Source organism: Mytilus trossulus, chromosome 1 (assembly GCF_036588685.1).
Source record: "Mytilus trossulus isolate FHL-02 chromosome 1, PNRI_Mtr1.1.1.hap1, whole genome shotgun sequence".
In the NCBI taxonomy this organism is placed as follows: Eukaryota; Metazoa; Mollusca; class Bivalvia; order Mytilida; family Mytilidae; genus Mytilus; species Mytilus trossulus.
This window is the reverse complement of record NC_086373.1, coordinates 57,379,050-57,402,068: the sequence shown is the minus strand read 5'-3', so window position 1 is coordinate 57,402,068 and position 23,019 is coordinate 57,379,050.

Here is a 23,019-nt window from a genome sequence, read left to right as displayed (position 1 = left end):
TAAATATTAGAAAGATTGAGAGATCAGGGGGCTCTCACCATCACCCTGTGCCCTTTGTCCTAAAATTTGGACATTTTTTGACTGATAAGTGACAATCTTAGCCCTCCGTAGATTTTGAAGATGACGTTTTTCTGGAAACTCCATCTAATACAATCTTTATATATACAGAGTCAATGATTTGGTTGAATTTTATGGACATTGAAAGACCAGGGGGGTCTCAACCTCATTTAAGCGGTCTCGGGTAGGTTTTCGCTATATATTTTGAATATCCAACTGGCACTTTGGGCGCTCCGTAAACATAGAAGACAGGAAGTGTACCCAAAGTCCTTTTAGTCACGTTTGTATCTACCTATTGACTAAATGTCTGTTAAATATTAGAAAGATTGAGAGATCAGGGGGCTCTCACCATCACCCTGTGCCCTTTGTCCTAAAATTTGGACATTTTTTGACTGATAAGTGACAATCTTAGCCCTCCGTAGATTTTGAAGATGACGTTTTTCTGGAAACTCCATCTAATACAATCTTTATATATACAGAGTCAATGATTTGGTTGAATTTTATGGACATTGAAAGACCAGGGGGGTCTCAACCTCATTTAAGCGGTCTCGGGTAGGTTTTCGCTATATATTTTGAATATCCAACTGGCACTTTGGGCGCTCCGTAAACATAGAAGACAGGAAGTGTACCCAAAGTCCTTTTAGTCACGTTTGTATCTACCTATTGACTAAATGTCTGTTAAATATTAGAAAGATTGAGAGATCAGGGGGCTCTCACCATCACCCTGTGCCCTTTGTCCTAAAATTTGGACATTTTTTGACTGATAAGTGACAATCTTAGCCCTCCGTAGATTTTGAAGATGACGTTTTTCTGGAAACTCCATCTAATACAATCTTTATATATACAGAGTCAATGATTTGGTTGAATTTTATGGACATTGAAAGACCAGGGGGGTCTCAACCTCATTTAAGCGGTCTCGGGTAGGTTTTCGCTATATATTTTGAATATCCAACTGGCACTTTGGGCGCTCCGTAAACATAGAAGACAGGAAGTGTACCCAAAGTCCTTTTAGTCACGTTTGTATCTACCTATTGACTAAATGTCTGTTAAATATTAGAAAGATTGAGAGATCAGGGGGCTCTCACCATCACCCTGTGCCCTTTGTCCTAAAATTTGGACATTTTTTGACTGATAAGTGACAATCTTAGCCCTCCGTAGATTTTGAAGATGACGTTTTTCTGGAAACTCCATCTAATACAATCTTTATATATACAGAGTCAATGATTTGGTTGAATTTTATGGACATTGAAAGACCAGGGGGGTCTCAACCTCATTTAAGCGGTCTCGGGTAGGTTTTCGCTATATATTTTGAATATCCAACTGGCACTTTGGGCGCTCCGTAAACATAGAAGACAGGAAGTGTACCCAAAGTCCTTTTAGTCACGTTTGTATCTACCTATTGACTAAATGTCTGTTAAATATTAGAAAGATTGAGAGATCAGGGGGCTCTCACCATCACCCTGTGCCCTTTGTCCTAAAATTTGGACATTTTTTGACTGATAAGTGACAATCTTAGCCCTCCGTAGATTTTGAAGATGACGTTTTTCTGGAAACTCCATCTAATACAATCTTTATATATACAGAGTCAATGATTTGGTTGAATTTTATGGACATTGAAAGACCAGGGGGGTCTCAACCTCATTTAAGCGGTCTCGGGTAGGTTTTCGCTATATATTTTGAATATCCAACTGGCACTTTGGGCGCTCCGTAAACATAGAAGACAGGAAGTGTACCCAAAGTCCTTTTAGTCACGTTTGTATCTACCTATTGACTAAATGTCTGTTAAATATTAGAAAGATTGAGAGATCAGGGGGCTCTCACCATCACCCTGTGCCCTTTGTCCTAAAATTTGGACATTTTTTGACTGATAAGTGACAATCTTAGCCCTCCGTAGATTTTGAAGATGACGTTTTTCTGGAAACTCCATCTAATACAATCTTTATATATACAGAGTCAATGATTTGGTTGAATTTTATGGACATTGAAAGACCAGGGGGGTCTCAACCTCATTTAAGCGGTCTCGGGTAGGTTTTCGCTATATATTTTGAATATCCAACTGGCACTTTGGGCGCTCCGTAAACATAGAAGACAGGAAGTGTACCCAAAGTCCTTTTAGTCACGTTTGTATCTACCTATTGACTAAATGTCTGTTAAATATTAGAAAGATTGAGAGATCAGGGGGCTCTCACCATCACCCTGTGCCCTTTGTCCTAAAATTTGGACATTTTTTGACTGATAAGTGACAATCTTAGCCCTCCGTAGATTTTGAAGATGACGTTTTTCTGGAAACTCCATCTAATACAATCTTTATATATACAGAGTCAATGATTTGGTTGAATTTTATGGACATTGAAAGACCAGGGGGGTCTCAACCTCATTTAAGCGGTCTCGGGTAGGTTTTCGCTATATATTTTGAATATCCAACTGGCACTTTGGGCGCTCCGTAAACATAGAAGACAGGAAGTGTACCCAAAGTCCTTTTAGTCACGTTTGTATCTACCTATTGACTAAATGTCTGTTAAATATTAGAAAGATTGAGAGATCAGGGGGCTCTCACCATCACCCTGTGCCCTTTGTCCTAAAATTTGGACATTTTTTGACTGATAAGTGACAATCTTAGCCCTCCGTAGATTTTGAAGATGACGTTTTTCTGGAAACTCCATCTAATACAATCTTTATATATACAGAGTCAATGATTTGGTTGAATTTTATGGACATTGAAAGACCAGGGGGGTCTCAACCTCATTTAAGCGGTCTCGGGTAGGTTTTCGCTATATATTTTGAATATCCAACTGGCACTTTGGGCGCTCCGTAAACATAGAAGACAGGAAGTGTACCCAAAGTCCTTTTAGTCACGTTTGTATCTACCTATTGACTAAATGTCTGTTAAATATTAGAAAGATTGAGAGATCAGGGGGCTCTCACCATCACCCTGTGCCCTTTGTCCTAAAATTTGGACATTTTTTGACTGATAAGTGACAATCTTAGCCCTCCGTAGATTTTGAAGATGACGTTTTTCTGGAAACTCCATCTAATACAATCTTTATATATACAGAGTCAATGATTTGGTTGAATTTTATGGACATTGAAAGACCAGGGGGGTCTCAACCTCATTTAAGCGGTCTCGGGTAGGTTTTCGCTATATATTTTGAATATCCAACTGGCACTTTGGGCGCTCCGTAAACATAGAAGACAGGAAGTGTACCCAAAGTCCTTTTAGTCACGTTTGTATCTACCTATTGACTAAATGTCTGTTAAATATTAGAAAGATTGAGAGATCAGGGGGCTCTCACCATCACCCTGTGCCCTTTGTCCTAAAATTTGGACATTTTTTGACTGATAAGTGACAATCTTAGCCCTCCGTAGATTTTGAAGATGACGTTTTTCTGGAAACTCCATCTAATACAATCTTTATATATACAGAGTCAATGATTTGGTTGAATTTTATGGACATTGAAAGACCAGGGGGGTCTCAACCTCATTTAAGCGGTCTCGGGTAGGTTTTCGCTATATATTTTGAATATCCAACTGGCACTTTGGGCGCTCCGTAAACATAGAAGACAGGAAGTGTACCCAAAGTCCTTTTAGTCACGTTTGTATCTACCTATTGACTAAATGTCTGTTAAATATTAGAAAGATTGAGAGATCAGGGGGCTCTCACCATCACCCTGTGCCCTTTGTCCTAAAATTTGGACATTTTTTGACTGATAAGTGACAATCTTAGCCCTCCGTAGATTTTGAAGATGACGTTTTTCTGGAAACTCCATCTAATACAATCTTTATATATACAGAGTCAATGATTTGGTTGAATTTTATGGACATTGAAAGACCAGGGGGGTCTCAACCTCATTTAAGCGGTCTCGGGTAGGTTTTCGCTATATATTTTGAATATCCAACTGGCACTTTGGGCGCTCCGTAAACATAGAAGACAGGAAGTGTACCCAAAGTCCTTTTAGTCACGTTTGTATCTACCTATTGACTAAATGTCTGTTAAATATTAGAAAGATTGAGAGATCAGGGGGCTCTCACCATCACCCTGTGCCCTTTGTCCTAAAATTTGGACATTTTTTGACTGATAAGTGACAATCTTAGCCCTCCGTAGATTTTGAAGATGACGTTTTTCTGGAAACTCCATCTAATACAATCTTTATATATACAGAGTCAATGATTTGGTTGAATTTTATGGACATTGAAAGACCAGGGGGGTCTCAACCTCATTTAAGCGGTCTCGGGTAGGTTTTCGCTATATATTTTGAATATCCAACTGGCACTTTGGGCGCTCCGTAAACATAGAAGACAGGAAGTGTACCCAAAGTCCTTTTAGTCACGTTTGTATCTACCTATTGACTAAATGTCTGTTAAATATTAGAAAGATTGAGAGATCAGGGGGCTCTCACCATCACCCTGTGCCCTTTGTCCTAAAATTTGGACATTTTTTGACTGATAAGTGACAATCTTAGCCCTCCGTAGATTTTGAAGATGACGTTTTTCTGGAAACTCCATCTAATACAATCTTTATATATACAGAGTCAATGATTTGGTTGAATTTTATGGACATTGAAAGACCAGGGGGGTCTCAACCTCATTTAAGCGGTCTCGGGTAGGTTTTCGCTATATATTTTGAATATCCAACTGGCACTTTGGGCGCTCCGTAAACATAGAAGACAGGAAGTGTACCCAAAGTCCTTTTAGTCACGTTTGTATCTACCTATTGACTAAATGTCTGTTAAATATTAGAAAGATTGAGAGATCAGGGGGCTCTCACCATCACCCTGTGCCCTTTGTCCTAAAATTTGGACATTTTTTGACTGATAAGTGACAATCTTAGCCCTCCGTAGATTTTGAAGATGACGTTTTTCTGGAAACTCCATCTAATACAATCTTTATATATACAGAGTCAATGATTTGGTTGAATTTTATGGACATTGAAAGACCAGGGGGGTCTCAACCTCATTTAAGCGGTCTCGGGTAGGTTTTCGCTATATATTTTGAATATCCAACTGGCACTTTGGGCGCTCCGTAAACATAGAAGACAGGAAGTGTACCCAAAGTCCTTTTAGTCACGTTTGTATCTACCTATTGACTAAATGTCTGTTAAATATTAGAAAGATTGAGAGATCAGGGGGCTCTCACCATCACCCTGTGCCCTTTGTCCTAAAATTTGGACATTTTTTGACTGATAAGTGACAATCTTAGCCCTCCGTAGATTTTGAAGATGACGTTTTTCTGGAAACTCCATCTAATACAATCTTTATATATACAGAGTCAATGATTTGGTTGAATTTTATGGACATTGAAAGACCAGGGGGGTCTCAACCTCATTTAAGCGGTCTCGGGTAGGTTTTCGCTATATATTTTGAATATCCAACTGGCACTTTGGGCGCTCCGTAAACATAGAAGACAGGAAGTGTACCCAAAGTCCTTTTAGTCACGTTTGTATCTACCTATTGACTAAATGTCTGTTAAATATTAGAAAGATTGAGAGATCAGGGGGCTCTCACCATCACCCTGTGCCCTTTGTCCTAAAATTTGGACATTTTTTGACTGATAAGTGACAATCTTAGCCCTCCGTAGATTTTGAAGATGACGTTTTTCTGGAAACTCCATCTAATACAATCTTTATATATACAGAGTCAATGATTTGGTTGAATTTTATGGACATTGAAAGACCAGGGGGGTCTCAACCTCATTTAAGCGGTCTCGGGTAGGTTTTCGCTATATATTTTGAATATCCAACTGGCACTTTGGGCGCTCCGTAAACATAGAAGACAGGAAGTGTACCCAAAGTCCTTTTAGTCACGTTTGTATCTACCTATTGACTAAATGTCTGTTAAATATTAGAAAGATTGAGAGATCAGGGGGCTCTCACCATCACCCTGTGCCCTTTGTCCTAAAATTTGGACATTTTTTTACTGAAATTTTTTTTTTTGGCTTTCCATATATATTTCTATTTATAGTTAAACATATTTCTAGAGTTATTTGTTTTTCTTTTTGTCGTAAGAAACATTATACACAAAAGTACATCTTTGAAGTCGTTTTTATGACAAAACTCTATATTACATACAGACAAATAAGTCGCACGGAAAAGGGTTTATATTCGAGGACAACGAGAAATTGTGACAGCTTGAAAAGGTCATTTAATTATTCCTACGTATCTTATCAGTCCTTTTGACTATGAAAATCGTGCTTTTTATAATTTCAAGTATTTAATTTTTTATGATTTTTCACTAAATTTTGAATATCAAACTGGCTGCTAGCAGCCGGTTGGATATTGAATATCGAATAACGAATAACGAACCGGCTGCTAACTTCACATACATGGAATGCAACCCTATTCTTCCGTTTTTTCCTCATTCATGACTGTGTGTAACCTACACTTAATGATTGACAGGTGGTCGAGCAGTTCCATGGGGTATGCTTTCATTTCAGTTGGTCTACTGATTTTGCTCTTGACTTGTACTTTACAGTCTGTTATGGCAATTGTGCGGTTAAAACGGTAACCATTGATAATTTTGTAACGTGGATTCTTTGCAATGTAAGCTTATGAAGTAAAAGAAATTTTGCGCTAATCGGTCTGCCATATCAGCCATAACTTTGATTCATAGCAGTTGACGTTGCAGTCATTAATTTTACTCATAACTTGAAAAAAAAAACAGTTTTCTGTTGTGAATAAGACTCGATCAAAATTAAATCGGATGAATCCCAATAATGCTCTCGCAGGTAAATACATATAAAATACAATTACATACAATAAGAAAAATAGATAAAACAACTTACAAAATGTAGGAATGAAATATATGAATAATTACTTTACAACATGTTATAATACTTAAGCTTGTACTTACGATCTCTAGTTGAGGCACTTGTCAAACTTTGAAAGAAAATGAATTTAGCAGCTATTAGTAGATATTACCGAAATTGTTACCGATTTTTTTTATTTTTCAGATATTTATCGTCACTCTGTATATCAGCAATTATTTCATTTGCAAAAACAAAGTACATCATGTAACACATTCTTTTTGGGTTTTTTTTTGTAAACGATCAACACGCTTTATATCAGTACATACCAATGCGCTTTATATCATCATTAAGCTTAATATCAGCAGTTACTTTATTTTTCACATAATAAGAAGATAAAGATACGATAAACACCAGCAGTTACTTCAGTTATCAAATGAAATATCATAGACAAAGACTTACACTATACGTCGCTGTATCGTCGATAATTTGTCTAACATTGGTGTTTGCCTTTTTGGATTACAAATTTACTTTAATTCCACAGATGGCGTACAATTCAGGACCTGTTGAAGAGTACGATTATGTTAATAAATTTGAAAACATATTTAACGATACGACAAGAAAAACAAAGAAAATACTAGTATGGACACCATTTTTCAGAACAGTAAAAAAATGGGCCAAAGGAATAAATAATGATTTAAAAAAGTGTAGTTACGTTTGTACAGCCACCCATAATCGAGGAAATCTTCCGCTGAGTGACGCCATTATATTTCATGACGCTGATATAAACATTAATGATATGCCGGGCCTAAGAATTCGTCGACAGCCATGGATTCTCTATACTCTTGAACCTACTGCGTTGATAAAAAAGAATTACAATTGGATGAACGGGATGTTCAATTAGACTATTTCCTACCGGAACTATTCTACTATTCTTGGCGCCTATGGAGGTTATGTGCCGAAAAGCATGAATACATCAACGGTATCGCGTGTGTCTTTAAAAAACAAAAACAAAACCATGTATGCATCTATAAGTAATTGCCATGATGCTGGGAGACGATTTAAATTGATAAAAGAGATTATGAAATACATTGATGTGGAATTGTTCGGTCGCTGCGGTGACCGGAAATGCACTAATTTTGGTGGTCCATGCCATTCAAAAGAAATATTGAATTTATATAAATTTAGACTAGCTTTTGAAAATTCTAATTGTCGGCAACACGTGACAGAGAAATACTGGTCTATTTTGGCGGAGAGTGATAATATTCCAATTGTTAATTGGATTAAAGGGCAAATAAACCCAACTGTAATACCAAATTCGTATATCAATTTCTACGACTTCAAAAACCTAAGTGATTTTGTTATTTATATAGGGAAAGTTGGTGCAAATGAGGCACTTTTCCAACATTTTTTTGAATGGAAGAAAAAATATGAACTTGGGAAATCTGTCTCAGATTATTGCAAGCTATGTGAAAAACTGCACAAATCGTACCAATCTCAGGTATATACAGACCTCAGGGGATGGTTCAAAGACGATACATGTACTAAATACAGCGTAAGTTGTACTTACTATTTCTTTGAATGAATGTGCCCAGTACACGTGCACGTCAATGAGATAGCAACCAAAACAACACAAAAATAAAAGCCGTTTATTGAACTACAAATGTATACGGAACATTCGTTTCCTGTCCCTGTTCTGGTAATGTGAAATATAACTTATGTTATGATCTTTCATATTTATACATGACGAAAGGTGAGGCATTTAATATATTTTATTCCACATAATGGCAAATGTGTCAAAAAATTATAGTACATGCATTAACTTAAGGGTCAGTGCCAAATATTACACGAGTATTTAGAACAAAAGTATAGGGAAAAAGGAGGTTAAAACATTGTGGTAGCATTGCAGGTGCTTATATGTGTGACGTTTATGGTACCTGTTGATAGCTTTTTGATAGCTATTATGCGTGTGTTTCTCTGTCCTATATGTTCTCCCATTTATTTGTTTTCCTGTCATGTAATGTTGCCATTTTAATGTTATTTGGTTTAGCTAGCCATAAAACCAGGTTTTACCCACAATTTTCTTCTTAAAATAGTTTTGAAGCTTTTATAAGAACTGTTTGTACGTTTTTATAAGAATTTTGTGTAGTTTTCATAAAAAGAATTGTGAAACTTTAAAAAGAACTGTATGTAGTCACCATGTAAACTAGATTATATGTGCAGTTTTTCAAGTTAGAGAATATTGTATGTTTTATAAATATAATGTACCGCGCGTTTTAATCTTGTAAAGGAGATACGGATGATACAAAAAAGGGACAGTCAAAATAACAAAACAACAGGCAATGCCATAACATAAAAAAACCATACGCAAACGAAAAACGAACAAATTCAAGTAAAACAACTCCACAAAACTTTGCATGTGTTTATAGGACGGGACATTGGAACAGTTTACTGTTAATTATTGAATGTAACCTTTGTGAGAACATGATATGTGTTTATATATGTTTCTACTTTGTGCATTAATTTTTTTTTCAGTTGATTGGAATGGCTGGAAGATGGGTAGACAGAAGAATTTTCAACATTTTTAATAAATGATCTTTAATCAAATGCGTGGTATCAAAAGCTATGACGAGAACCTTACATATATTAAATATCACATAATATTGGATAGTTTTGAAATATTATAAGCCTTCGAGCATGCAAGTTTCTAATATAGAGTTATTGCATGAATATTGGGGAATATTGTCCCGAGTAGAATTGTGCACGAGCTTGCGAGTGCAATATATGTTCTACGAGGGCCAATATTTCCCAATATTCATGCAATAACCCTTTTATTGTAAAATGTATTGCAATATAATATCTGAAAGTTAAAATTGGTTAAAACTAAGATTTTGTCGTTGATGACGTCATGCATTTTTGAAAATTATTGCACTAGCGCAATATTATCAGATTATTACATGGCATTTTTCATATCGCATGTGTTATCAGCCCTAGGTTCCATATCAACCCAAGAGCCGCATGGCTCGAGGGCTGATATTGATCGAGGGCTGATAATACATGCGATATGCAAAATGACATGTTATGATCTTTTTATCATATGCTTCAACCATGGAGAAAAATAACTGATTCGTATTTTGATCCTTTTACATGGTTCTGTAATAGAGGTTTAAAGATTGAAAAGTTCACGGACGTCGGACCCCAAATTAAGTACATTCGATATGAAATTTTTCTATCATTTGCCTCAACAGAGAGAAAAAACACATTTTAATATGGACGTATTGACAAAAACAACCAAAAATTAGCAATACACATTATGAAGACTGTTTGGCAACTTTTTAAAATAACTTTCTAAATTACAGTTGTGTATGTTTGAAACTTTTAAACAATGTATTTATTTTTTTATTTTTTATTTTTTTTTATAATATTTCACAAAATATACTTTCCTGTATCCAAATGATTGTTTTCTACACTACTTTGTAATAGTTTTCACTGAAAACGTAGCATTGAGGTGTATTTTCCGGAATTTGCCGAGTACCACCGGAATGCCATGTGATAACGTTACGGAAAGGCATGTGATAACAATCGAAGCATGTTATAAACTTTTCATATCAGCCCGCTAAGGACCAATTCGAAAAATATGAAATTTACGGTAATTCAATAGTATTATCATACAGTAAAAATCATATGTTATTTAGTCTAAGTATATGATAATAAAATTTATTGTACGCTAACTTTTGGTTACTTTCTGTGGGAAATATTATATTGCTATGCAATAATATACAGTTATTTAATATGTTATTATGCAATAGATCAAAATATATTCCCCGAGGTCTGAAGATCAGCTCATTGTTCTATTGTCCGAAGCCAACGGCTGAGGGCAATAGAACAATGAGCTAATCTTCGTACCGAGGGAAATATATTTTGATCTGTTGCACTGTTACACACTAAATAACTGTTTTATTACTTAATACATACTGAGTCAGTTCTAACAAATTCTTAGAAATAAAACACTTGAAAGTAACAACTGTATTACTTATAATGTGTAATGAGCATACACGTACAACCAATAATTTAGAATTCCAATAAAACGACAAGAAATCATTAAAGTCAACATATTAAATATTCTTCAAAATTTAAAGGGGCACTAGCTGTCAAATTCATGGTCACGGGTTTGACTCAAATTCTCATATTTGATTCATAACAATGTAAAACATTTATCCAAACTATCAAAAGTCTAAAATGAACAGTTTACACAGCATTGGGTAGATAATATATAGGTTAGTTTCGTGTGTAATTTAGTCCAGACGCCATTTAATTAACTATTGATTTGACCTCAGATGACCATATAAGCGATGTAAACATAAATAAAGATATGAATAGATTAAACCAACATGTGCAATTGGATTTTTATAGGTCTGTTTGATTTTATTTTATATATTAAAAATAGATGTATCTCATTGCTTTTAACCGTGTAAGAATGATTTTATGCGCATCGAATTAGTAATCAAATGATTTACCGTAGTTTCACTTTCATTGTTGACATTCTTTTTCTTTAAATAGCCAGTACACGAACAATGCATGCGTTGTCAATCTCTAGCTACATGTAGGGGTTAAATTTAAGTTCACATGAATACGGATTTAAAGAGGTCGACTCATTCACTTGATCAATGTTTTTTAGCGTAATTTGACAAAATTGAACCTTTTTGGTTGCAAAAAGCGACTTGTTATTTCATTATTTCACTTTCATTATTGATTGAACAAAAAAAATCAAACTTTAGATTTATTATATATCTCGTAGCTAGCAGTCCGATATGCGGTTTAAATAAAACAAAAGAATTCGGGCTCTTGTGTTTAGAAGATAGAAAAGTGAAATGAACTTTTTATACGGTTGTCAAGATGTCACAAAAGTTACTTTCCGTAAAGTCATTATAAATATTTGCATTCACGTTGTTTAATTTTCATATTGTACTGTTAACAATGCAACTTGCAAAAAATCGTTTTTAAAACGACCATAAGTCAAGTTTTTACGTCATTTAGGGGGGGGGGGGGGCTCCTTATAAACTGCTACTTTTTTTTTTTTTGCCCGACATAAATGTAGAAAAAATCAGGGAAAAATTACCAAAATTGAGAAATGAATTGTCAATCGTTTAAGGGGGTATGGGAGTCTAAAATAAAAATGATAGAATTTGTTCATACTTTGTGAAAATGCAGTATCTATTGAGACATATTCAAAAATATTATAAAAATGATAGGTCACCGCGCATTTTCTCGAGCTACAGGATGTGACAAAATGACACCTTTTGTATGGATTAAGCAGGAAAAAATACCATTTTGTGAATAGACACTAAACAAAATTATAGAATTGTAAAATTTATTAGGAAACTATTGCTTTCAGACAATGCTTTGAGATTATCAAAAGAAAAGATAGGGTCACCGTACGTTTTTTCTTGCTAAAAGACAAAATAGGAAAATTTCATGTAGAGTCCGCAGAAAATGCACTGTTTTGGAAAATACCAAATTTTACTATTCATACTAAGAAACAAAAAGGCAACTAACTCGACGCCATTTTTCTGCTATCTATACTAGTCAACAAAAGAAACAATACAAGAATTTTTTTCAAATCAAAGATAAAGTTTTCCGTTTATTGGACCAATATTGAAGGTAGTAATACTTTGAAATCATTATGGAAATATAAATCCGTTTTGTGACGTTTTTTCGCGATTTTTTTTTTTTTACAAAATTTACATAAAACGACAATTTTAAAAACAGAAGTTCCAACTAAGGATGCCAACCTCTCATTTAAAGGTAAAGACAGTGTTTGCCATTTATTTATTTTTAAAAATCATACAGTTTCTTCGTTTATTTGTTAAGCAAAGTTCGGTCCCACGAGAAATCGTTAAAATGTATACATTATCGACTGATTTACCATAGACAGTATGCGTAAAGTGATATTCAAAAAGCGGTAGCAATCTAAAAACTAATCCGAAATGTTCCAAATTTACTGTGTGTTGTTTTCATATCTAATGCATTGATTTGAGACAATAATAAAAAAATTTTTTTTTTGCATTTTTTGAGATTTCAAAAAACACTTTTTTTCCCAAAAATTTGAAAATTCAACCCATTAGTTACATCATGAACATAACTTGTTTATCATATTGAATATGTTTAAGCAAATTTGAAATTCAATTTAGTACTTAAAAAATTATGTGTCTATTTTTTCAATTTTCCGCAAAACTAATTTCCACCCTTTGATCATTTACACGGAATTTAGATACTTTCCGACAAGTTTTGATTTTCATAATCACATGTGCATACATTGCAAATGAAAGCCTTTTAAGATAGTGTATCTCATTTTGTTTTATATTGAATACTTTTTGATAAATTTTATATGAAAGTCGTGTTTCGTTTCTTTTGTTGACTAGTATATAAATAAATAGATTGACCTACCTGGATTCCCCAATGATTTCTCTGGAAAAACGTGCCTTCCTTGTCGTCAGATCGCACATATCGTTGATATTTATCAAATTGGTATTGTTCGTAACATTTTTAGTCCATCTCCAGCATATAAAAAAAAGATTTTAACTATTTTGACTAATTTCAAATTTACGTGCCCGGAAGTTGACTGTTTTTCACGATAGATAGCAGAAAAATGGCGTCGAGTTAGTTGCCTTTTTGTTTCTTAGTATGGATAGTAAAATTTGGTATTTTCTCTGGGTCGTTTAAATCACTCGAAACTAGGTGAGACATGCACAGAAGTGATAGATATGTATCATAAATATAGAAAATTGAATATTTTAATAAAAAAAATCAAAAAAAAAAAAAAAAATCTGTATCAAAGACCCAAGCGCCTGTGGTTTGTATTCGATCAATAAGTCGGTAGTTGCCCGTGAATGGATTTTTTTTTATTTCTTGTGACTCTTTGCGTCTTATATGTTGATTGCAGTTGGTTTTTGTTGTGTGTCATGTGGCGACAAGGTTTTTGCATCTTAAGTTGGGATTGCACCGAGTCCGAGTTATTTCATGATTTTTTTGTGTTATATTTTCGATACATTTTTATTCTATCTGATAGTATTTTACAATTGTCCGTCGACATAATGTGATACTTACTTTGTTCGCCAATATTATTCATACGATTTGAATTTACTATCTATATCTTTTTCTATTCTTAATAGTTTAACTACAGTCGAAAATTTGCAAGACATTAAGAGTCTTTACTTATTTAACAGTTTCACATTAGACTCAATTTTATTATAGTTTATCACATAAAGACTCGTTTGTTTTATAGTACTTAACTTGAATCACCGTCCCACTGTTAGTTGTATGTTAGTTCTTCACAACTCCGAAACAGATTCAAGAATATCAAAGTTCCCTAAAAATAATTGTTACAGTATAAACGGATCGGGAATCTGAGCTCTTTCCCGGATCTGCCTCTGGATTTATACATTAGATTCATCACAAAATATAAACATGTTAGAAAAATGTACTGAATTTATTGTTAGCTAAATTATCAATGTTAGGTTATTGCATATTCTTCAGAGCTGTATCTTTAACTAATGAATTAAAAAAGAGGAGATGGATATACGTACTAAACATTTGTCTGTGTTTTCAACATAACTTACACACATGTGAGGAAAAATAAAAGTTTTAGAATACGAAATATCTCTCTCATTCTGTAAACAGATATTGTAGGATTTTTAAGGTATTTTTTTTTCAAAGCATGATATATAAGACTTCTGAGGTTCCTATTATTCACATTCAACGGTTTTATCGTTTTTTTTTTACTATGAACCGTTCAACATCAATAGTAAAAAAAATCCGATATAAAACGTTGAATATAAGTGATATGAACCTCCGAAGTCTTATATAATAGCACTACGGTAAATAAAACAATTGAAATTCAACTTAATTGAGTGTGGGAGGCTATTTCAATCCACTTTATAAGTATATATTATAGTATGTTACAATGTAACAAATCTATCAAACACACCGTGAAAAATAACATTATCTCCCCTGGAAATGCTTAACAACAAGACACAAAAAACTGCTACTTTATTTTGCCCTACATCACATAATTATGAAAACACATTACATAGATAGGGAATACTGTGTTTGTGTACACGTTTGAATGTGTAGGTGGCACACTCAGAACGATCGTCTCTAGATTTTTTGAAAAAAATCTTCCATCGCTTTCCGGGTTCACGTAGCAACACGTTTCTTTCCCTTTCAGCTATTCCTGATTATGATATAATTCAAAACATGCAGTTCTCCCACAGCAACAACTATGAAACAACTCACCTAAATCAATGGTGATCGTCTAAATCCTAGCAAAGTCCTTTAATCGTAACTTTCTTGACGACACCCATCGTTTCAGCGTCTACCATTGGAGTTAGCGAAATTACATGATTTGACAAGAGAGCGAAATAAACAAGGGACAGAAGCAATTTTAACGAACCGCCTTCCGGACTGTAGTGCCCCTTTAACGGATATACCAAGAGTGTTTAAAAGACCCAATTTGATTGGACAACATAAATAACTTAAGAGGTCATAACAGGTCAGTGCAATAGACTGCACACAGGTGCAATAGAACGGTAATTTCCAGTGCAATAGAACGGCAATTTCCAGTGCAATAGACCATGGAACAAAAAATGGCAGAAAAATAGCAAATAATATAGAAATATTAATAAAACAGTAAAATACTCTTTATTTAAAATATGTTTTACTCTCCGTAAAAGCTTTGTTTGAGGAGGTCAAAAGTAGTATTAGTTTCGGGACGCAGAACATTGTGGTGGAAAATTAAAAGCTGACTTAATTCGGTTTACATTAATTTGAAAAGCTTTTCCATAAAAACTACACAGTTGAACTTATTTATAACTAAAGATGTAAATGTGTATATAAGCGTTGGATTGGGTGTTGTTTAAAATCCAAGGACAATAACGTGTTCCATTGTTGAATCGACAAAGCAATGATTTCAAGGCTAAGGTTAGGGGTATAGCATACCCGTAGCCAGGGGCCGGTTCGAGGGGTTCGGACGAACCCCCTCTTGAAAACAAATAACCTATAATGGTTTACTTTTTAAATTGTTAATTGGATGGAGAGTTGTCTCATTGGCACTCACACCACATCTTCCTATATCAAAGCACTGTTAAAGTCAATGTTTTGTTCGAATTGTGACTGTTAAAGTCGAGTTTGTGAGTCCAACGAACCCCCCTTTGGAAATTCCGGGCTACGGGCCTGTATAGTATGCAACCTGATTACGTAAAACAGCCCCAATGTCAATTATAACTCTTCCTGTTGGACAATAACATATACGGGTTTGTATGGGGTTTACAGAATAGTCAAACATGGGTAAATGGTTAGAATTAGAAACGGCAAACAAAATAGAAAAAAGAGAAAATAGGGACAAAATGAAAAGAGAATCATGGGGTGCTAAATATCAATAAAATCAATATCTTATAAAATATAAAGAGTAGGGGAAAATAACCTAAAAAATAAAAGAACGCGAAATTGATGGATCGGCAAAATAGTGAAAGTCCATGAAATAGTGTGCCACAAAAGTACAATTATTTTTAAGCGTAAAACAAAGTGTGGACACATATCAGTGTGGATAGTTTATTTGGATGTTCGACAGTGTTTTCTGACAAAGAGAGTTTTCTCTTTTTTCCCAATATGTTTCTATTTTGAACTGTGGTGCACAATGAGCCAACCTATACCAACTACTAACTAGAGGCTCTAAAGAGCCTGTATCGCTCACCTTGGTCTATGTTCATATTACACAAAGGACACATATGGATTCAGGACAAAAATGTGTTTTGGTGATAGTGATGTGTTTGTAGATCGTAAAAAATAAAAAAAAATTACAAAATTTATGAAAATTGTAAATAAATGACTATCAAGCACAATCATTACTCCTTATAAGGGGTCAATTGATAATATTGGTCATGTAAACTTATTTGTAGATCTTACTTTGCTGAACATTGTTTCTGTTCACAGTTTATCTCTATCTATAATTGTATTAAAGATAATAACCATAAACCGCAAAATTTCCTTCAAATAACCAATTCAGGGGCAGTAACCTAACAACGGGTTGTCTGATTCATCTGAAAATTACAGTTAGATCTTGATCTGATAAACAATTTTACCCTGTGTCAGATCTGCTTTAATGATTTGGTTTTAGAGATATAACACAAACTCTACATTTTACCCCTAAGTTCTGTGTTTGACCATGGCAGCCATATTGGTTGGTTGGCCGGGTCACAGGACACGTTTTCTAAACCAGATACTCCAATGATGACTGTGGCCGAGTTTGGTAAAATTTGGCCCAGCAGTTTCAGAGTAGATGAATTTTGTAAAAGCTAACGGACGACGGACAACGGACGCCAAGTGATAAGAAAAGCTCACTTGGCCTTTTGGGCTAGGTGAGCTAAAAATCGCTGTGTTTTTTTATCTTATATCTTTTTTTAGTATTCAAGACTGTTATGAAGGAGACACTTATTTAAATCAGTGTTAACCGTTCATAGATTTTATTTTAAATAAGATAAAAATAGCTTTTGATATCAAATCTGCTTATTGGCAAACGTAATATGAGAGCTTCGTGTATATATAGAATGAATTGTTTACCGATAACTTGCTCACTCAGTCTTACAACCAAAGGCCTTCCAGTGGGGATTTAAATAATCACTTGTTACATATTTCTTTTCACAAAGCTGTAAAGGAATTTGTTTTAAATATTTGTTATACCATCACTTATAACAGTTTCATGTTTAATGCTATCATTAAATAATTTAAAAAAAATATCAGTTATTTCATTTAAAAAAAACACTATTAAGTTGATGGGGTCAAATCACAAAATATCTTATTGATTAAGAGAACAAGTATTTCTACGTTCTGATCATTTTAGAGTTGCCTTCTATTTATTCATTTTGTTTTGTTTAATACCATAAATCGATGCATTCATTTAGATATTTGCCTTGGCTATCAAGTCCAACATACCTTCTTACGAATTTGGTATTTTTTCTTTTATTGAAGAATGAATGTTGCACCTTTTTTGTCAATTTTGTGTCTCATTATGGTATGAAACAACCTTACTGTTCCTCTATTCATATTTAAAAATATAGATATACGAGAAGGCATCAATACCTATCAAGAACACCAAATAAAAAATGTAATTAAACTTACCAAGAAAGATGACGAACATTGCTTTTATGGTCTACGTAATATCGAAGTCAGAAGAAACTATTGATGCAAGCTTATCACTTCATTGTAATTTTAACATAGATAGGCATTATTTTTGCCCGAGCGATATCGAAAAACAACAATAAAAGCTGTACTAGTTCATTAAAAATGGACGTCATACTTTACTCCTAAACACATAAATGAACTAAAATTAATAAACATACAAGACTATCAAAAGCCAGAGGCTCATGACTTGGGGCAGGCGCAAAAAATGCGGTCTGTATAATTTAAAAGAAAAACCAATGTATTTCTAAAACAGTCGAAAGTAAAATTGTCTGTCCCATTGAAAAGTCAAGGCCTAAAAAAGGTGAACGATGTCTTATAGAAACATAGAAGCCGGTTGCAAAAGTTGACGACAATATCTATAATAGTTCAAGGTTTTAGTACAAGATGAGTAGCTTGATCTGATGTTGTAATTTCCATGTTACCTGGTTCCAATGCTGATTGTGTCTCTTTTCCACTTTTAGAAGAGGTTTGATACTGTCGGAAGGATTGTATATTGATGTTCCTTGGAATAACTGTTAACGGTGTTTAATATAATCTGCATATCCTCATCCGAGCTTGACAGTAAAATTAGTTCCCAGATGTAGCCCTACGTTGACTCCTCTAATTATATATCCTCTACACTCTGCCCTTTAAAAATGAGTTGATAGGATACATCGTCGATGGAGACCTTGCCTTATTTGGAAACTGGTACTGCATGTTCCTCTCCAGTTTATTCTTGATGTTAAATCATGCTTCATCTCATACATTAATTACCTGATGTCGAGTGGGATGTCCTTTTGAAATAATTTGTCCAGAGGAATATCGTGGTTTACTACATCAAATGCCTTTTTAGTATCGAGAGTTGCCAAATATATTTCTTTCATCTGTTTAGAGTTCATTTGTGCTTCCGAAATTAGTAGAGCTGCCATAGTCGGAGATAATCCTTGTGAGAAGCCAAATAGTTGAGATGAGCGGTTATTAAGTCTGTTAATAATTTTATTGAGTAATACATGTTTAAATGTTTGTCCTAAAATTGAGGGGGCTGGTATTCCTCTATAGCTGTCTTTTCTCTTTTTTTGGCATACCGGGATGATAATATGTGTTGTTTTATTTATTAAATCATTTATATTCGTTTGAGTTGGCGAATTATAATATAAGTTATAAATAAATAGCACGAAATATATCAAATCATTTTGATTTAATAAATAAATAATGAAAAGAAGAAGTTGTTTGTTTATGAAACATATTCACATGGGATAACAGAATCCTGAAATTTTAAGGTTGTGCATCTATCAAAAAAAAAATAATGATTAAATCTATATACTGTGGATTCATTAATTTTCGTGGGTACCAATTTTCGTGGATAGAGGAAAACTTGCATATTCGTGGATATTTAAATTCGTGGTTCTGACAAAGTTCACATGCATTCCTTTAGAAAATTTGCACTTCGTTAAAGATTTAAATTCATTGTTTCCCTGTACCCACGAAATCCACGAAAATTGGTATCCAACGAATATTAATGAATCCACAGTAATTTAAACCGGAATCACATAAGTTGATTTAAATCTCTAATATATAAAGGTTAGCGTTTGAGATAAATAATTCAGAGCTATTTGGTGTTCCCAGTGACCAACATTTAGAAGTATCAGTGAAAACTGACCAACTCGCGATCGCAGTAAACCAAATAGTATTATTCGCCTTTATGACGTTCCTGATGAAGGTAGATCCAGAAATAGCGATTCGGTCGCATGCAGCTTTAAACATTTTGTTTTCTTTTTTATCGATTGCATGACGATAATATATAGCCTTTTATAAATTATTTCAGTTCCAAGACATGATACGGAAGGAATACTTAATATATAGCGTCGCAATGAACGTTGTGATAGGCGTGCTTCAGCTGGCCCCTAGACAAAAAAAGTGTACTGGTTCAGTGATTATAGATTATATAACTCCGAAATATAACAATAAACTAAAATTAAAATCATACAAGACTTAAAAGGACAGAGGCTCCTGACTTGGGACAGGCGCACAAATGCGACAGGGTCACATTAAACATGTTTCGTGAAATCACAACCCTCCCCTATACCTGTAGCCAATAAAGAATGAAAAACACACAGTAATACGAACAGTAAAACGCACTGAAAAGGAAATACAAGTTCTATGTCAGATTAGGAAACAAAAGAAACTAATCAAAATGACAATGATGAAAAATTCACAAAGGACTACTATAATTTAAGGCTAAATGTTACTGCCATACGCCGGCTTCAGACCTCTATTAAACTAATTGAAAGGTTTTATATTTTATATGTCTTCATCATTATGCACACTCTCTCCCTGTTGCATTTATTGCTAATTTGTTCAAGAACATTCATGAAATATTTGTCACTGGCATAAAAAAATCGATAATTTAAAATAGGTTGTTTACAGACAAAAAACGAAGAAACATAGGATTCAACTCCCTAGGACAAGGTAGCCCTTATAGATGCATTTTGATATGTTTTAAGTTCAGTTTGGCAAAACACCTCTTCAATTGTATCGGTCCTTATTTTTCTTGACTTTCGAATTTCAGTTTCAGTGTACTTAAAATTCAGCGTTTTACATTGTACGATTTTTTCGAGAGCAACATTGGTGTCTGCCAAAACATGGAAAAAATCCATCATGCAGCTGACAGTGTGGCTTCTCTTTACACGCCCCATTCTGACAGGGTGTACATGTGCTCTTTTAGTTGCTCAAAGTCGATTGTCGTAGCCTACGATAACTTTAAAATGCTCAAATAACAAAATAAAAATACGGAACAATAATATCCCTTAAGGTAGCACAATACAAAGATTTTTTTACTCCCAATTAAATAACTTTAAACTGAAGTAATTCATTTCATCCTTCACAGTATATTTTATAAATAAGGTACCAAAAGAAAGAAGAAAATTAATCTTTAAAATTGTGATAATTTCTTTATGACATAATTATCACACAATTTATTGTTATGTAATTAGTTACTATATTGTGATGTCCGTACTTGGAGGAATTTAGCGTCTTTGTTCTTTATAGCATTCCAAAATATTTTAGAGATTTTTGTACAACACAGCTTGACCTCCAAAACTGTGAGGGAGGTAGTTCAGCGGCACCTATCACATACATATGAATGCTCGTGAAAATAATGTTGATGGTATACGTTTATATATGATATGAAAGTTTTTAACTTTTACAAAACCAGATCTATAAGTTGGATTCAAACGTTTAATTTATTTGTCCCTTTTAATTTTATTTGGCTTTATTTGGCTTTTTAACTTAATTTGATTCGAGCGTCAGTGATAAGTCTTTTGTTAAAGAAACGCGCGTCTGGCGCAAAAATAAAACGGTGAAATTTATATCCTGGTATCCATCTATGATGAGTTTTTGTAGATACCTTGTAACGGTATCTTGGCTCCAATCTACTAACATTAGATCTTAGTACTCTTAATTTCAGCGTAATTAAGATATACATAGATAGAGATTAAAAACCTCCCACATTGTAGACTACCTCACCTATCCTCTTCATTGTAGACTAGCACAACCTTAATTGGGACACCATGCATTTAGTATTATTAAGAAGGTCGATTGTAGTTCATATTTTTTATCGTACCAACAAAATATTAACTAAAATCGACCTTCTTAATAGGGAACGATCAAAGCTGAATATTTAGGGCCAATAACTTACAAAGAACAGATTAAAACGTTAAAGATGATCGTTCATAATGTACATGAAATGATGTATTCTTCAGCCAACATGAATGCAAAAAGAAGTCGTAGAGAAAAACAGAAAAAATAGAAATCAAATGAGATAATACACCGTGTATAGAACTTTTTTTTGCTTTTTATTGAGTTCAGTAGAAAATATATATACATGCTCATCTGTGGCACCGTTAAAGTCCAAAATTCCTCTAAAGTCCACAACAAATTACCGCTAAAGTCTAAAACGCCACTAAAGTTCAAAAAACTTTCCGCTAAAGTCCACAAAATGACCTCCGTGAGTCCACAAGAAAAGCCGTTAAAGTCCACAACAAAAAATTCCGCTAAAGTCCACAAAAGAGAAAAACAGAAAAATTAGAAATCAAATGAGATAATACACCGTGTATAGAACTTTTTTTGCTTTTTATTGAGTTCAGTAGAATATATATATACATGCGTGCTCAACTTAACCATACTATTTGACCTACTGCGAGTTGTTAATTTTTTACTGCTACTCCTGTTTCTCCTAGCAAGTAAAATAGCCAATTTCAGAGCCATACGTCCGGTTTCGAAATGAATTCTCTTCTTTTGAGAAATATTTATTTTGTCATCCTTCAATTTTTTTACCGCCTACAAATGTCTGTCTGTGGTTTTATTTAATACATAAACTTTTAAGTATCAGTATGTTTTTAATTCACATTGTTTCGTTTCGTTTCGCTTTTATTTCGTTTCGCTTTTTACAGGTACCCCTCTGTTCGCCCCTTTCTATTTTTGATATTTTAATCAAAAATTAAAAATAATCAAACTTTCAAAAAGTGAAATAATCAAAATTGCACCTAATGTTTAGTATTTTAAAAGTTTGGTCACATTCCTAAACTTTCAAATTAAAAAACGATTTTTAGAATTTTAATATTTTAATAATTTGGTTCAAATTTCAAAATTTCAAAACTTTTACACCATTTGGAATTTTGATATTTTAAAACTTTGATAAAAATTCCAAAAATCTAGAATTACAAAACTTTTTAAAACTTTAAATTGATAAGTGTTACATCTGATTCATCGTACATGCACACTTCTCAGGAAATACAGTTCTTGGCTGTGAGTAAAAAAATACAAAAAAAAACATATCAATAAAAATATACGAGACAATTTTTAATCATCATTAATATCTTCAAATAAATAGATCAATAATGATAATTTCCTGTACTGTTCTATTTATACACTATTCTATTTCAACATACAAATGTATACCAATACAGCTAAGCTCTTAAACCCCAACAAAGTATCAAGATATTTATT